This window comes from Anguilla anguilla, chromosome 3, assembly GCF_013347855.1.
Source record: "Anguilla anguilla isolate fAngAng1 chromosome 3, fAngAng1.pri, whole genome shotgun sequence".
NCBI lineage: Eukaryota > Metazoa > Chordata > Actinopteri > Anguilliformes > Anguillidae > Anguilla > Anguilla anguilla.
The window spans coordinates 50,679,343-50,692,671 of NC_049203.1; the positions used below are offsets into that span (position 1 = coordinate 50,679,343).

General features: G+C 37.9%; 1 protein-coding gene across 2 annotated transcripts in view; it reads left to right on the plus strand.

Moving 5' to 3' along the window:
* Window positions 1-5,260, plus strand: part of cplx2 (complexin 2) — a 50,847-nt gene extending 45,587 nt beyond the window's left edge. For both annotated transcript variants that reach the window (XM_035409813.1, XM_035409815.1), the window contains exon 5: window positions 5,081-5,260. The gene's annotated coding sequence lies outside the window, so the exon portion shown is untranslated. The remainder of the gene's footprint in view (window positions 1-5,080) is intronic.
* The last annotated feature ends 8,069 nt before the right edge of the window (window positions 5,261-13,329 follow it).

The following is a 13,329-nucleotide window of genomic DNA, read 5'->3' on the forward strand; positions in this document are numbered from 1 at the left end:
TTATTTTGCTATGTGGAACCTTTCACTAGTTAAAGCCATATTGTTTAGACTGCAATAATTTATTGAAACAGTAAAAAAAAAAAGTATAAATCAGAATGGGAGATCTTTTTAGTCTCATTTGTTTTCTGTAAAGAAAAGCTCTGCCTGTTGACACTATCTACCTATCAATCATCTGACTTTCTTTCATTATATATTACATGTATGTATGTATGTATGTATGTATGTATGTGTGTATATATACTATATACACTATAAATAGTTCATCTGAAAAATGTCTTTTTAAAAAAGAAAAAGCCACAGTGATGATGTCTCTATATGTCTTGTACTTTATGTATGTGTATATGTACGTGTGCGTCGGTGTGTCCGTACGTGATGTAAACTCCATGTTGCTGGTTCATGATGTCCATGTTAGTAGATGTCTCTTAACCTATCCAATGTGCTCAAATCTAAACCCAGCTCTCCTTAAAAGTGTGACCGAGAGCACATACTCAGATCACACCACATGTTTTTCAGTGCTTCAATGTGCCAATCACACAGCTATGGTGTATAAAATAATATCTAAATCATGCGTAAATACAGACCCATATTTGTATTTTTAAAACATTATGTCAACAACAGAAACTGTTTACTGAATCCACTAGGAAGAATTGTTTCAAGCAAAGTTTAGGTTTGAATGAGGCCTTGGAAAATTGCGAAATGGGAAATCAGTATACAGAAACAGTCAGCCTCACAATGGCACTGATGAGACTTTTTGGTGATTTCTGAACTAAAATGCTTCAGCAACCACATGTGAACATGTTTCCCAGTTCTCGCAGTTGACTGCCTTTAAAAATGAGTCACTTCGATACCAATAAAGGTTATGCAAAGGCCATTGTGCCAACAGGTATTACAATTATCTGCAAATTAGACATCAAGGACACAGATTGATTGGAGCTATCTACATTTAACTTATTGAATATTAAAATGGCTATTTATGTTGTGGAATAGAGCAATATCTAAATCTTTAAAATAAGTACCTGTTTGTTTCTCAGTATGGAAAACAGTTTGCCCCATGAAGCAGGAGAGTTAGATGCAGTGGTGAATGGCTTTGCTTGTGTATCCTAGGGAGACCCCATCTATACATTGAAAGCAAGATCTGTTTTCCTTTTCTCCATTTCTCCATCTGAAAAGGTGACAATATTTTACAAACATATATTGGCTTTTTTGTAATAATTACAGTCATGTTGTGAATTATCATTAAATGCTGCTAAAATGGCCTACAGCAATCACAAAGTGGTTGCCTTTCAGTAAATTTAATAGTGTATTGTCTATTAGACATGACATACTCAACCCAAATTGTGCATCATCCGATATAAATTGCAAATCTGTTTTTTATTATATTTAAATATAAATATCATACTGTTCTTCGTGAGATTGTGACAGAGTCATTGTTTCGTAGTGCTGTCAATGTGTCTGTCTCACAGCTGGGGGGAAAGGGCTGAATGAGTTGTGCAAAAAACCAGGCTGCTGTCAAGCTTGGAGTTTTTCCCACTCACATTGTACTGCGTGCAGTACCACTCTACACGTGCACAATGTACATCACCTGAAGGGTATTGTAGTTTACATTTAACAAATGTACTAAACTACGCATCCCATAATCCCATACTTGTTGTTGTTATCGGTGCCAGGTGAGACATTTCTTAAACTCATGCACAAATGGGTGCAATGAGTCACGGGGCAGTGAATGGGCATTTAAGCCGAGCTGATTCGCTCTATTTCACTCCCATCGCAAAACTATTTCAAGGGACACAGCCCAGTACTTTCCTGATTTCCTTCCAATAAAGGGCTCATTACACGGGGTGAGAAAGGTGTGAGTGCAGCCGTCTGCTCTGGGAGATAGGCCCTATGTTCCTTCACGGGAGTGCTGAGAGGGGAAATTGCTATTGCAAAGTTCGGCTGAGGAGAAGGACGGATAGCAGATTAATCCAGGAATGCCCACTTTCATCCAGAGCAGCAGCTGTCTGATGTGCTTGTGCTGACTAATCTGGGCCCAGCTCAGTCTGCAGGAGATGGAAAGGGCACGCGCTTACATCACTGGTGAAATGACAATCTGCGTGATTTTCATTTAGATTATTTTCCTCATTTTTTTATTACAAAAAGGAAGGGAGGGACTGATGGTAGATGATAAGTTTTACTTCTGTATCTGCAGATCTTTCATTTTAGATATTTGGTACAAAATGACATTTTTTATTTTGTTCTTTACCACTAGAATGATTTCAGTGGGAGGGACAAAGTCAGTGTTTTGAATTGAAAATCAAGCTGCAAAGGCAAGAAACAGAATCTGATTGGCTCATTTCCTCAATTTATTAGAAAACATTGCAAAAAATGAAATATTAAATTAAAAATTAAATATTTCAGTGATAGAGCTATAGCTGCCTATCACTCTAGTAGGTGGTGTAGGTCGTGGAGGAGCAGGGCAGGGTGGGGCAAGATGAGCAAGGTGTGGAGGAGCAAGGCAGAGCAAGGTGGGGCAAGATGAATAGAGTGTAGATAAGTAGGGTCGGGCAGGGAGGTGGCGTATCCATCTGAACTAAGGGTTGGCCCCAGTTGACTGTCATTGTATTTCAACAATGTCATTGCAGTCTCTCACAATGCGGCAGAAGTACTTTTGGGGCATGTATGCATCTTGCACACGTCAAACTGATGGATGGGTCTCAGTGGTCAGTTGCCCAACTCTAAACCAGAACAGGAATAAGGCGTCTTCTAATAGGATAAACAGCCATATCCCATTAGTGTCTTTCAGTGTTTCTTTCTGCCATTTCAGCTGAGAATAACATTGAGTAAACTGCATTTGTAAAGGGCTATTTTCATTGCATTCTCACCCAAGTTCATCACATCTTCCATCACACTCACATATCACTCGAGCCATTGCACAGCGTTTTTCATTGTGTGTGTGGAGATCAGCAGGTGGGGAAGGAGGGATTTGGAGGGGTGGTTAATAAAAGAGGGGAGCTGACATTCTTACCCCTCCACCAGCAATAGCGGGAAAGGTTCAAGGTTGAAGCAGGTCATCAGATTAAATCCCTCAAGAGATGCACTGCAGGCGGTTGGTGTTTGTCTGGAATAGAGCTGGAGGCTGTAATAATCAAGTTAGCAGGAAATGGGAGTGGAGAGGGCACGGAGCGGGGCAGGCCTGCTTTTGAATGCTCTGGTGCCTCACAGGACTTATAAATGGGTGTAGTCTGTTCAGTCTGTAATAATGTTGTGTTGTGTGAGCCATACTAGTGGGGTAAATCGAGCAGCACAAGGCAGATGGGAACATGACTGCACATGTTTTCCTCCAGATTTATGTATGTATTGCTCTATATTGAACTAGGGCAGTAAGGTTAGTGGACTTAAAAGGAACACGTGCGTCTCTCAGGATGTTTCCACTTGATGGTTATGTGTGAATTGAAGATTTATTATGGATTGCCACACACTTTAAAAAAAAGTGAAGTTGCTTCTTTCAGAATAGAAATAATGACAAAACAAATTATGATAATCATTTAGGAAGCTTGCAGTAACTAGAGACAATTTATTCAAAAGGAATTATCATGGTTCAGTAGGGCAGATTTAGAAATTTAGACATGGGATTCTGTCAACCCTTTCTGTTGTCAGGAAATAAAATCAGAAATCAAAACAGCACTGTTGACATGTGTGTCTTGTCTGAGGATGATGATTGGTTACTTCGTTTAATTCAAATTTGAAAAAATCCCTAGCAGTTTTTTGTTTTAAACTGCATAACACACAATGTTGTACCCATTGGGAAAATACATCACCTGAACCTATATGTGTCTGCTTGTATACACTCAAAGTACCTTTTAAAAGAACTTTAAAATGTATATTTTAAACTAAGAAATGTACAAAAATAGGCACATACAAGCAAAATTGTGTGAATAGAAAGAGACCTGTACATATGTTTTATGCTTTTGTGTTAAATGTTTTATTTTCATTCTATGGAATGGGGGAGATAAAGGGGAAGTTTTAATGAAGGGTGTGGTTTGGGGGGGGGGGGGTGGATCATATTTCAGATTAAATATGAGTAATAGCATTTTCAATATTGTAACCCTCTCAACTTTATCACTTGTCTGACTGTGAACACTGTTGAGTTAAATGTATAATAATGCATTTAGCTTAGATGATACATATTTCAGAAGATTTGTGTATGTTATGTACAGTCATTTTCATGTGTTACTTGTGGACCAATATTTAGGTGGATTCTTCTGAAAATGAAAGAGTCCTTCTGTAGATGCAATGTATAGGTTGCGTAAATCAGGGCATAAAAGCATTGCAAAGAGGGGTGTGCATGATTTCTTATTATATCTCTGTCTGATTCAGGTCTGCACAAAATAAACAAATCTCCATTCATTTGTATTTGTGCATTGTAAATATTAGTCCCTGGATATCCTCCTTGTGTTTTTGTGAAGATACAAAAGATCCTATAAATATATACAAAAATAGATATATACATAGGTCCACATATTTCAGTTTTCTAACAGATTTTTAATTTGTATCCAAACTGGAAGCTTTTATGGAACGACAGAAATTTCAAAATGTTTTTTTTTCTCTTTACACATTTATAATTTAGTAATTAATAAAATCACCCTTTCTTGAGTATAGCAGAAAACTAGCCAACTATGACCTGCCAAATAGACCTTGATGTGTGTTCACAGATTCCATCTTTCATAGAAATTGGTCAGTGATGTTAAATGCATCTCTGCTTCATTCTTTGTACAGGTGACAATTGCACAAAAACTCCTGACAAAAACACTTCCCTAACACACTCTGGTTAGACAGCGACCACAAAACTTTAATACATTCCAATATCCACAATTTGCACTAGAATATATCATTGAACTTACTTTGACCAGAAACAAGAAGAAAAGGCCTGTGATCCATCATGTTGGCACTGTTGCTGTATGTCAAAATGTTCTATTTTGTGTGTCTATGTCTTTGTTGTTTATTAAATAAGTATATGATAAAGTTGAAGGGTTTAATTTAAAAATAAATGAATAAATAAACAACATGCCATCCTAAAACAATTGTTTTATTTTTATTTCAGGGTGTGGGAGCTGAGAATGTAATTAAACGTGTGAATTCTAAAAAGATATTTGCTTTACTGCATGTCATATAATGTATGTATAACCAAATCACTGTAGAATTGTCACATCTATGGAGCTAAAGCATAATTTTTGGAGATTCGATGCATAATGAACTTAATAAAGTGATTTCATAAAAGAGACTGTGTTTTCATTGAAGTATGGCTATTGTAATTTTGTTTTCAAGTGTACTACATTGTAAGACTGTTCTGCAACTAAACTCAAGTCTGACGTACACAAGAAAATCTAACGAAGTGAGCATACCCTCAGCAAATATATGAGCTCCATTCTAACTCAAATATTACGTGGCATATTATATTAACTGAAAAACTACTTCATGCTCCATCTATATTTTACTTCTTGAAACCATTCAATACAGACAATGTAAGCCACATGAATACCATATGAATATAATATTGTACAAAGTAGGTTGCCACAAGAACATATTCAGGTGCTTCTCAGAAAGCTGTAACCTGGCCATCCTGTGTTTAACTACTAATGGTTTACATCTTGCAGTGTAGCCTCTGTAGTTCTCTGTAATTCTGCCTCCTGACGAGTGTTTATAATCTGTCAGACAGCTGTTTAGGGGTTTTTTCTTCATGGTGAGAATTCTTTGGTCACAAACTGTAGATGTCGTCTTTGGCCTACCAGGCCCTTTGTGATTCCTGAGCTCACGTCTTAATGATGTAGATTTTTGACTGTTTTTAAAAATTATTTCTCAGCCTCATAATAGCTTCCGTGACCTTCACTGGCACAACTCCGGTCTTCATGTTAACAAATGGCAATAACAGACTCCAAAGGCAATTGAAAGGCTAGAACTAAAATAGATGCTGAAAGCACTCATACCTGCATTAAGGAAGCAATTGAACACATCTGAGTAATGAGAAACACATGCAATGCCATTTGTTCCAAACATGATGATGCTCTGAAATGGGGGGACTATTTATAAAAAGTGCTGTAATTTCTTCATGGCGAAACCAAAAAGTATAAAACTACCCTTAAAGAAAAGCTGAGAATGTGCACTTTACCACATATCGTTTTTTATGACACATCTAAAATTGTGGGGTACAGAGTCAAATCAAGAAAAGAATATGTATTTGTCGCAAATATTATGGAGCGCACTGTATATTATAAAAAGCCTAGAAACTGTACAAAAAATATTGAATGGACTTGTGAAAACTTTGGCTCAATCAGTGTTAGCGATCAAATCCATGGAAATAGCTTTAGTGTACTGGTACTTAAACTTGGAAACCAAAAAAAAATGGGGCCCAAAATTTGATATTTAATACCCTTCAACAAACCATCAAATACAAATATTGGCATAGCCTTGCGAACTACAGACTCATTCCAAAACCCAACTCATACACTCCCACTACCCATTTTGAGTCCTGTCCTATAGTTTAGGAAATACTGTTGTACAGTACTTTTATCATTTATCCTCATTTGGTATCAAAATTTTGACAGTATTAATTAACCAGGTGATCAAATTTACAACTACATATTATATTGATATATGCATTCAAGAGTTCTCAAGGTCACATATATCATATCAATATGTGTGGAATAACACACACATCGACAATCAAGTTCAGCGCATAAATCCAGGGACTTTCAAGCAGATAGAAACAGAAACAGCCGCTGTATTATTTCCATAACAAACATAATTTCAACATAATAATTTATAAGAAGATTTTTTAGAAAAATGGACCTCTTACTGAGTGGGTTTCAGCCAGCTACACCTCAACCTCTCACAAATACATTTCTAAAAGTGGGTAAATGTACAAAAGGCTTTTTGCTCTGTTCTCGAGTTGGAGGATACTTGTTCATAATAATTATAATAATTACTTCCTTTGATATAAATGGGATTTTGTGATTAATTATATAGCTCACTCTACTTTGAAATGGCAGCAATCATGCTCCATTGTTCTTGAAAACTGGAATAACCAAACTGAAAGGACATTTTAAAAAGCAAACGGCTTGATGAAAGTACTGACAGTTGTGATTTTTTAAGCTGTTATGAAGATAAGACTCAAGTCATTGAGTTCAAATGTACAGTGACTGCCTCAGCAGGAATAGCATAGATGGTAAAGATGGTATTGGGAAGAAATATATTGGCTTTTTGTTTGCTTGACCAGAAATACACATGGTGAATTTTGTGCAACACTATACTATGATATTGTATAACTAATTGACCAATTCAGAACAAAATGATAAACTAGGGATTGTTTTTCTTCAGAACAAGGTTGAATATTCAAGAGCCAATCATAGAAAGATAGCTATGTAGCTCTATAATGAAGTGCAATTCTCTTTATGATACATCATGGGAAAGAGGATATCAGGGAACTGATTTATTATGTTGGGGGTTAAAGGGATCATCATATAATGGATAAAAGAAAATGTTTGGTCAGTAAGGTTATCCATGTGAGATAAGTGAGAGTGAGTGAACGCCTCTTCAGACATGGATAGGGTCATAGAGGGCTATACAGTTACTGGTATGTGGGTATGGTATGGTATGGTATGAAGTAGAGGTGTAGATGAGCAGGGCCATTTCTTCCTATGGGGAGGTGAGGGTCAGAAACCTTGTGTGGCAGAGCCCAATGCTCTCCTGTGCCATGGAATGTTGGGGGCAATTACTGCCATTAGGGTCCGCAGGTGGGTAAGGCTTACCAGATGGGAGAAGGTTTGGGGAAAGTATTGGACTGACCAATCCATCTCCTAGCCGACAAAGCCAAGTGTACTGAGCTAACAGAATGAAGCTATGATAGCTGACTCTCTGGCTATCTAGCTAGTAAATTACAGGGATGCACAGTGGAAAAATGGGAAAAGGAGAATAGGTGGGGGAGTAAATGAATTACTGTTTATACATTCTAGTAAGGCTGGAAATTGTCCCAAGATAAACTTTACAATATGCTGCTGTTAAATTATTATACTGGCATCAATAGAATAAATCATAAAAGGCAGACATATCAGAAATAAATAATGTCAAAGTCAGGCTTATCAAAATGAAATAGTGATTCCACACTTCATGTGTCAGTTTCCTCTATTAGCAGACAAAACACATTGATAATAGTGGTGCAATAGATGTTGCCATTGATGCAATAAACAGTGAATTACGAATTATATTTAGACAGAACATATTTTTGTTCAATGAAGTTACTGCTTTTTCTCTTTCCCTGTTCCCCAGCTTCCACCCTCACCCCTCACTCCCTCACAGCATCGATTCCTTTTCCAGACAGGGGTGCATCTGCAGCACCCACCCATTCTTGCATCTAAGTCAAGCGGTTCTTATAGATTTAATGCCATACTACCACTACAGACCATCCTTCAGTCTCTGCAACACTGAGCCATAGCTGAGAACTGTGCATGGCAGTAGCTAAAAGGCAGGATGGAGCTCTCTAATTACAGAATGCCCGAACGATAAGAGCAGTCCAATTTCTTCGAAAGTAAACTGTGGCAATTTTCCCTTGCCTGTTGCTCACAGCAACTAGTGTAAGTGGCACAAGACAGAGAGAGGCCAGCTGGATCCTGAGACATGGTGCACAGCAGGGTGAGTCTGAGAGGGGACTGGAGAAAAGAGGCTACTACATAGCTAGAGGACACATACTAGCTGGATAATAGAACAAACAGCAGAGTGAATGCGAGAGCACAGTTGAATATAACTGAACTGCCAGCACACCACCAGACACTGAAAACAGCCTACAGCTGGGAGGCCCAGTTTGCATGCAGAGAAAATGATAGAGGACAGATACCTATCCACCTTCTGCCACTGAGGTGAAGCATGAAAACAATCTGCTAGCTGTTGGCAAGGAAACACAAATGAATGTACAAGTATATCAGAATTATGTAAAGCATGCAAACTGGCTATTTCACAGCTGAAAGGCCTTAGGAAGTAAGCCCTTATAAATGATTATTATTATGAGACGTCTTAAAATTCTTGCTGTCCTTTGTTTTTTTGTTTGCTGTTGTTTTATGTAGACAGACAGACAGCACTCTATCCATTATGTAGCATCATAAATTATCCAGGAACAATATATAATATAAAAAATGCAATTACAAATCCACTGATGGGAGAACATTCATCACATTTTGTACTGCAGCTCGTGACACTTAGAGATTAATTGAAGTATTTATGAAAGGGACAGGAGTTGTTCATCGCTGGAAGTATTTTTCTCTGGGACCTTCCTTTGTTTTAATTGAATTCATTAATTCAGGCAACAGTCAGCTCATTAAAGCAGTATATCACATCCCCTTATTTGTTCTCTGACACTGTGAAAGGAGTGAGGTATCATGTCGGTGCTACAATTACCCTCTGTTTTCTCTGTCAGTCAGCTGCAATATGGCCTTCCTTTATCAGAGATATTGTAATGCTGCTCAGCTACTGGGAAACAAATAAGCACACCTTCTGAAAGCCGAAACAACAATGTAACAAGCTAATACAACACCACCAAAGAAAACACAGCACAGAATCATTACTAAGAAGGTTCTGCAGAGTAAATCTTCGACTGCTAAAGGTTGCACGAGGGTATGGCTTCACTCTTTTAGATCATATTACAGGTGTAGCCGTCTTTAAAAATCCAAAGTGAAGTATAGTATTTTGGTCTCGGATGAGCTATTGAGCCTCTCGGGCATTCCTGACTGTCCACTGATACAGTGCCCCAGTCACACATCGATCTCCAGTTTGGCAGTTGTTACCGAAGATGATGCCACCAGCACTCCCCATATTGAATCTCGCTGACAGCGTGTATTTATTTCTGTTTTGAGCTCATTACACTTTCATTGCAAACTGCGGTCATTGTGATCTGCAGCACAGTGAATCATGTTATACATTTAGCAATGGCTAGCTGTGCACCTGGGTTGTTAGAGAACAGGACATGGGAGGCTGCTGGTTCAAAACCCAAGGGGCATTTTTGCTGTAGCCTAGAGCAAAGCGCAGTAAATATCCAGCTGTATTAATAAAAATATATATACATCAAGGGAAAAATGATGCATAAGCTTCAGAATGTTATTTTGAGTCCCTTCTTCGGTTCTAGAGGAGCTCACATAAACATTTCAGTTGCAGAAAATGAATAAAAAGGCCCCTCCAAATATGACAAGAAACAGCTGGCGAGGAATGAAGACAAAACAGGGTGCCATTTGGATCAGGCAAAAATGTTAAATGAGAAAAATGACAACTTCCTCAGATCTGAACAGCTTTCCAATAGCTAGACAGGGTTAGTGACAGCAAAAAGGCCATGGAGGGAAGATGAGGCGTTGAGGTGTGATTGTGTGTCAGAAGACATTCGTCACCGCACATCTGCACACTGACAGGGTCTTTCTGTGTCACTTTTACATCATCTGTCATTTGTCTTTCCTTCCAGTTGAGGCCAGCCTCCATAGCTCAGTTCCCAAGACTATGCCTTTAGAACCAAAGTACGGAATATTCAGCTATGTGTAATTTACCCAAGAAAAATCCACATTCACAGGCTAATCCACATCATGTCTGTACAAAAAATAAAGAGCCAGTTACCTCCTTCTGAGGACTCAGGGTATAATAGTGCAGTAGTGATAATGACATTTTTATCTTGTTTGCAGGTAGCACGATTCAGTCCTTCCTGTTATTTTGTTTTTATTTTGTTGTTTTTACTTTTTTTCCCCAAACTAATCCTTAACTGGGAACTGCAATTCAATTACAGCAATTAAAAGATTTGCATGAATATGTTCAGGAAATCTTTTCAAATCACGGTCACTGTATCATCAATGCAGAACAACAAGACATCTATATAGGATAGTGTGGCACAGGATGTTGTACGAACCCGCCAAAACCATTCCAGTTTATGCCCCTATATACCAAACTATCTAAGGAAAAACTTTGAGGATAAACAGACCAGAGTATAGTGGAGTATATACTGTATAAGGCTACCTTAGGTGGCAGATTGTGTGTGGGGTGCAAGACAATTGAGGCAATAACGTTGTTTGCTAATGGCATCCTGCTGGCACTGTGAACACTATTTGCATGCTTTTGGGAGGTTGGACAGGAGATGCGCTGCTGTGATCTATAAAAAAAAATGAATCATTCCACATATATGCTTCTTAGACCTTTCTCTATGAGTAGTGCTCCATTTATCGTGGTAATTGTGAAACTGTTTCATATTAACTGTGTTTTCCTCAATTTTGAATCACATGCATCATATTCAAATGTTGATGCAGTTGAGTTCCAGCTTATTTACCAATTTGTACCATATGATGATTTATAGCCTTGTGCTGGTTTGGTTCTACTTAGCTAAAGAAGCACAATAAAGCAATAAATTACCAAAAATGCAAATCTTCTGAAATAATGAGTGAGCAATGGCACGTACTAGATCACCAGACCTCTTTCATTTCAGTGCAGACATTCACTCAAGGCCATTTTTTCTGTGTCTGTCCATGAGTTTCTGCTACACTGTTGCAAGATCAAACACGTTTGCAACAACACTTTAATTATGTAGAAGGTTTATTGGTAAATTCTGTAAAACAATTATTTTACAATTTTCGCTTTCTCTTGACACCAAATCCACAGCAGGTGCCTATCTTTGGGTGATGATAGCCAGCCTAACATTACAACATGAAATCGGTTTCCACTACTAACATTAGTATCTGCTGAAAAAACCTGCGTATGCACATTATAGGGCACTTTCATTGACTGTAACAATTACTCCGCACCTCTAAGACAATCATACAGACTAGGTGATATGAATCTAACATCAGACTCCATACCTTGGTTTTAGTTGTATCTGACTCAAAAAAAAGTTATGAATGTAATTGAAAAAGATAATGACTACTGACATGTCAAAGCTGTTCGGAGTAACATTTCATAGTGCCAGGCTCAATAATTTCTGTATAAATGAGCATAATCCAGAAACTGATACATTTATGGGACTCTCCCCTACTTTAACACGCTGACAATGTCTTGTCTTGAGAATGGCCATTCTGAACTTGTGAAGGAAAGAAGGTAATGCCCAATTACACACATAATTACCTTGTAGCAGGTCATATGCATAAATTTCCATTCTTTCCTCATAGGCATTAACCCAAATACATTTTTATAATTTTACCAGCGCAAATCTCCAGTGCCCCTCCTTAGTAAATATGGCAAAATGCTATTTGTCTCGTTAGTGTCTAAAAAAGCACCGCTTATCCTTAAAAATATGGCCCGAAGTCTCCTCAGATATGTGGTCATTTTTTTTGTTTGAATTAAATGTACCATTGATACAGACAATTACATACCGAGGGGCAATGGTCCATTGCATTCAGAATCCCAAAAGTAACTAAAACATGGCATTTCTGGGAATCTGAGAGTTATCTGAGAGAGGGCATTTAAAATCTAGCCAAGCCGAGAATCCTTTCTAGCAGCCTGAGTTTCAGGAGAAATTTAGCTTCAGTTTGAATACAAAGGGTAACAGCTAGAGTGCACCGTATGTACAATGCAATCTTTCCTATGTATGGACAATATGGAAAGATCTGGTCTTTCATTTTGGTGTATCCTCAGAAGTCTATTGGCGTTCTCAGGCCCATGTTAATCTCCTTTCAATATATTATGAGAGTGAGAAATACATTATCATCTCTGTAAATCTGATGGGCCTCTAATGAGCTCATGGAGTGCTGGGCATTTAAATAGAAACAGGATGACAAATGTAGAGCTGCAAAACAGAGACATAAATTAGCCAGCTCTGGAGGCTGCAGTACATTTATGACCCCATAGAAGCTAAAGGACTGCAATGTTTTTCTGTATAAGAGACTGTTTTTCACAACTGAATGCCTGCATGTGTTTATGATGTATAGCTCACACTGCTCAGATGTACTGCTGCATATTTCACAGTGATCCACATCCATGAAAGCCAATTTGTTTGTTTGGCAGAATGCGGTAATCAAAATCTCATTGCATATTTATGCTGTTATTCTATTCAGTTTGTGATTTGGTGGTTTATGGGATTGGTGTACGGTAATCACACAGCTTCCCAATATGTATTTCTGTAAAATCAAAAAATAGGAAAGGATATTCCAAAGCTGCATGTATATGAAAAGTATGGGGTAATGAAAAACAGTGGCTATGTACTCAAGCAATATAGATTTAAAACAATGAATATGAGGTTAAAGTGCAGATTTTCAGCTTTATTTCAATTTACATTGTAAGAAACCCATGAGATACACCAAACAGTAGTTTGAGTGGCAAAGGAATGCATGTAGTCTTACTCAG